This window comes from Dipodomys spectabilis, unplaced genomic scaffold (assembly GCF_019054845.1).
Source record: "Dipodomys spectabilis isolate Male_0828 unplaced genomic scaffold, ASM1905484v1 ptg000477l, whole genome shotgun sequence".
Classification (NCBI taxonomy): domain Eukaryota; kingdom Metazoa; phylum Chordata; class Mammalia; order Rodentia; family Heteromyidae; genus Dipodomys; species Dipodomys spectabilis.
This window is the reverse complement of record NW_024871154.1, coordinates 443,760-449,027: the sequence shown is the minus strand read 5'-3', so window position 1 is coordinate 449,027 and position 5,268 is coordinate 443,760. Positions and strand designations below refer to the sequence as shown.

The following is a 5,268-nucleotide window of genomic DNA, read 5'->3' as shown; positions in this document are numbered from 1 at the left end:
TTCCTGAAGCTATAGGAACAAGAAGAAGGGAGGTAGGCAAAGTGATAGCTATGAGATGTTGGGGGAAAGAGTTGAACTCTTACCTTAAGGAATGGCAAATTAATGGTTAACCTCTTATGATGGCTAAACTTCATTGTCAACTGAACTAGATTGAGAGGTGCCTAAAGGATTAGTAAAGCACATCTCAGGGTGTGTCTTAGACAGCTGTTTTGGAGATGATTAGAATGGATGGGCTCTGATCTGCTCAATGGATTAATCTCTTGATAAAGCCATAATATGATGACATTGGGAAAAGTCGGGGTGGGGAGTGAGTTGGAAGAAGTAAGTCCTGAGAACAAGCCCATGAGGTTGTATCTAGCCCTCCCCATGTCTCAAGCTCCCCTTTCCTCCGTTTGCCATCTGCCACTGGATGAGTAGCTTATGCCTTGTGTTCCTGCTACCATGATGTTCTGGCATGACCAAGAACCCAGATTCTATAGAGCCAAGCATCCACAGACCAAAGCCTCTGGCATGGAAAATGAAAGCAAATCCAGCCTCTCTTGTTTATGCTAAGTATTTTGTTGCAGTGAAAAGTAAAAGTCTAAATAGGTTGAGAAGCAGCAGGGTAAATGCATTATATAGAAATACAGATATGAGCTGGGCACTGGTGGCTCATGCCTGTAATCCTAACTACTTAGGAGGCTGAGATCTGAGGATCGTGGTTCTAAACCAGCCCGGGCAGGAAAATCCATGAGATTCTTATCTCCAGTTAATCACCAGAAAACCAGAAGTGGCAGTGTGTCTCAAGTAGTAAAGCACTCATCTTGAGCTGAAGAGTTCAGGGACAGCTCCCAATCCTAGAGTTCAAGCCCCATGCTGCCCCCCCCACCCAAGAAATATAAATATGAACTTTTCGAGTAAAATGGTAAAATCTAAATGTGCTTGTCTTTAGGAAAAAGAAATTGTGAGTGAGAGGTACTACTTTTCATCGTAGGCCTATGTATGCCCCTAAATCATGCATGTGTAACTTGGATCAAAATGATACATTCTATCTATCTATCTATCTATCTATCTATCTATCTATCTATCTATCTATCTATCTATCTATCTATCCCATTGTATATCAGGAAAATGGTGATTGAACTGGAACAATCAGAACAGGTATCTCCAAAAATTTAGTGGAACATGTAAGATAGAACTTAAAAAGTAATTTGCAATGTTTCAAAGAGGATTCAATAACATATTGCTCAAGAATGCTCTGGAAAATTTCACAAAAAAAACCCTAATTTAAAATCAAATAGAAAGTTGGTGCAAATGGCTCACATCTGTATACCTCTAGGTACTCAGGAGACTGAGATCTGAGGATTGCAGTTCAACACTAAACCAGGCAGGAAAGTCTGTGAGAATCTTGCCTGTAATTAACCACTAAAAAACCAGCAATGGAGCTGTGGTTCAAGTCGTAGAGCACCAGTCCTGAGTAAAAAAGCTAAAGGATAGTACTCAGGCTCTGAGTTCAAGCCCTAGGACAAGCACAAAAACCAACAACAATAACAACAAAACCCTGCTGTAGTTCTGGTCTGAGTGGGTCATATTATTATGTTCATCTGATATTGAACTCTGGGCTCAAATAAAGCCTGAAAAGTAAAAGTAAGCTTGGGATAGAAAAACTCTCAAATAGCAAGGAGAGATATGTTAGTAGCAATCTACAGGACAGAGAAAAGAGTGGTATATAGAGAGGAAGAGGGCTAACTTTTATTTTCCCCCATATCCTTCTTTAAAATTTTAAAGTTTTGAAGTGTTTGAAATTGTAATTAGAAGGTGTTACACAGAGGGATTATAATTACATGTCAGGTAATGTGTATATTTCCTTTTGGACAATGTCACCCCTTCCCTCTCTCCCAGTTTTTCCCTCCTGTCCCTACCCACAAGTTGTATAGTTCATTTTCAATACAGTGTTTTAATGAGTACCACTGCTGCATTTGTCCACCTTTTCTTTAATTTTTGAATTCTTTTACACCATTATTTCTGCACCAATCAATCGCCTTTAGGTGAAAAGTGATAATAAGACACACTGAAAAGTGTGTACAGAAAGGATCCTACCATCCCTTCCTTTCTCTCCCAATGTGCTTTGCTTCTTCTGGGAGACAATGAATAAAGATTGTCACTAGGGAAAAGGGCTGGAGAATGAATGTAGATAGATAACTCCAGGGGCCCCAAAGGGAAAAAACTGAAGAACACATGACAAATAAAGATGACTATCTGTGTACTTACAGGTCCTTATTTGTTGGAGAAGGGCAGTGTTCTGGCATGTCCGGTAGGGGATCCATTGTTCTCATCTTGTGAAAGTAGGCCTGGGTGATGGGAGGGGATTTAGAAAATGCCAGGAGGAGCAGCATGATGAGAAGATTCCTGGCCTGGAAGCTAAGGTGTCTGAGTTTTAGTTGTGGCTGTGCCTTTTTTATGAGCTGTGTCATTATGCAAGGTGTGTGTGTGTGTGTGTGTGTGTGTGTGTGTGTGTGTGTGTGTGTGTGTGTGTGTGTGTGTGTGTGTTGTGTGTGCATGCGCACATGCGCTCGTGCGCATGGAGCCCCCCTCCACCCGCCCCCCCCCCAGTTCTGGGACTTGAACTTAGGGTGTAGGTACTCTACCAGATTTTTTTTTCTCACACTAACATTCTACCACTTGAGACATAGCTCAACTTCCATCTTTTTGGTGGTTAATTGAAGATAAGAGTCTCACAAGTAGTTTGGAGGTTCCTCAAAAGACTCCACATTGAACTCCCCTATGACCCGGCAATCCCACTTTTGGGCATTTACCCAAACAAGACCATACTAAAGCTACCAGCACAACTATGTTTATTGCAGCATTATTTACCATAGCTAAGATATAAAACCAACCCAGATGCCCCTCAGTAGATGAGTGGATCAAGAAATGGAATTTTATGCTTCCATCAGAAAGAATGACATTGCCCCATTTGTTAGGAAATGGAAAAGACTTGAAAAAAATGTATTAAGTGAAGTAAGCCAGGCCCAAAGAAACATAGGTCCCATGGTTTCCCTTATTTGCAATAACTAGTATATGTCTGAGACAAGCAGAAAAGGTCAGATAAGATGATGTTAAGCGAAATGAACCCCAAGATAAGGACACAAGTGGTTTTTTTCTTTCTTGCTACCATGTGATTTTTTTTTGTTGCTTTGTATGTCCCTCCTCCAAGGTATAACCCCTGTTCTCACTGTATTTGATGTTGGTATAATTTGGGGAGGGGAAGGGTAAAAACAAATTGTTTAAATAAGGATACAGGTTGACCCCTTGCAACAATGAGATGTACAAGACACTATGTCGAAAATGAACTTTACAATTTGGGGGGGGGGGGTGTAGTTGTGGAGAGGGGAAGGATGGGATGGTAGGGGAAAAACAAAGGAGGAGGTAACAATGCTTGATAAGAAATGTACTCTTTATCTTGCTCATGTAATTGTAACCCCTCTGTATAGTACTTTCGCAATAAAAAACAAATATATGTATATATATATAAAGTCTCACAAACTTTCCTTTTCAGGCTGGCTTTGAATGGTATTTCTCAGATCTCAGCCTCCTGACTAGTTAGGATTACAGAGGTGGCCCTTGACATCCAGCTGTTTTGTATTCTTACTAACTTTCTCACCCCAGAAGCACTGTCATAATTCTCTATATATCTCTGGGAAACATGATGACTAAATAAACAAATAAATTGACTTGCTCAAGTTCAACCTCTGGGAGCTGCATTTGAGTCCATGGGTGTGTTCAGAAAGCTGGATGTTCTGTCCTGCTCAGTGCCATCCTCTTTCTCTCTCCTGCCAGCCGCAGCACTCTGCCACCTCTCGGAGAATCTGCTCGGGGTTGCGCACGGAGCACAGCACCAGGGTGCAGACCACCACGTCCACCGAGCCGTCGGCCACCTCCCACATGTCCTCCCCGGCCGCCACCATGAAGCCCTCCAACTGCAGGTGGTGGCTCTCCGCAAGGCTCTTGAACAAGAACCACTCGAAGTTGGGGTTGGGGTCGATGCAGGTCACTCTGCACCAGGGCGGGTAGAACTTGAAGTTGGTTCCCGTGCTGCAGCCCAGCTCCAGCAGAGACAGCTTCCCCGAGGGCCCCCCCAAACTCCTGCAGGTGGCCAAACAGCTCCTGCTTCCGGCTGGCCATCTGCGAGTTGTACATCACCAAGAAGTAGGGAAACCATTTTTTTGCACATCCAGTTCCACAAGCCCAGAAACGCGATGCAGGGGGCCAAAAAAAAAAGAAAACAAAACAAAAGAAAAGAAAAGAAAGGGGGGAAGATTGTTAGGTATACAGGAAGGAGCACCCAGAACCACGGGATGGAGAGGAGGGGAACAAGGAGGATACTTAAGGTCCTGTAAAATTCCCTCTGGCAATGTCCTGTAATCTCTTGAAAGGTGAAACACACCAAGGCAGTAACTGTTCCAAGTTCCAATTTCCTTGGGCCCTCGTGAAAACAAAGAGCACAGGCATTTCCACGAGCATGGTAGATGTGCTGGTGACCCACTGCCACAAGGACAACTGAATTATGGATTCTTTGGGACACACCAGCTTCAGATAGATGCTGTTGAGCCCCTAATTGACAGATAAGCTCACAGAAGTCAGCTCCAAGGCCACTTAGCTAGGAAGCCACAGCTGAGTCAACCAGAGAGTCCAAACCTTCTTCTTCCCATGAGGCTGCTGATCCCACTTACGAGGTATGACACCCTGTAGATGGAGACTAGAGGAGTCCACATGCAGGCGAGCAAGTCTAGAGAACTTAGGACAGACCCACGAAGGAATACTGCTTCCCTTAAAGTCTGTAGACATTTCTCTGATCTAGTCTCTGCTGCTTACCTGTGATGATCTGTGTCCTTGACCATCCTCAGCTTTTCTTCCTGCATAGACATACAGACATCTCCTCTGAGCACTTGATCGCCCCACATGGATTCTTAAACCCAACTCTCTAGACTTTGTTCTCCCCATTCGTTTCAATCTTTTGAAACCAGGTTTTTAGACCCCAGGCCCAAAGTTCAGGAGTCTCAAGTTAGGTCCAGTCACTTGCCCTCATATGCCAAATAAAGAAACTTAGTGAAAGACAGAGAAAGGAGATTTATTACACAGCATCCCCGGGAAGATAGCAATTCAGTTCATCTTCAGCCATTGAAAGTTAAATAGGGAGAATTGGGGGTAAGGGGTGAGAAATGTAGGCAGAGTTAAAACAGTCCTAAGTCACAGGTATCACCTGGTTGACGTTTTTACTTTTTTTTGGTT

At 43.4% G+C, this 5,268-nt stretch overlaps 1 pseudogene; it reads right to left on the bottom strand.

Annotated features, from left to right (window-relative positions):
- Window positions 1-3,785: 3,785 nt before the first annotated feature.
- LOC122098393 lies at window positions 3,786-4,249 on the bottom strand (annotated as a pseudogene).
- Window positions 4,250-5,268: the final 1,019 nt, after the last annotated feature.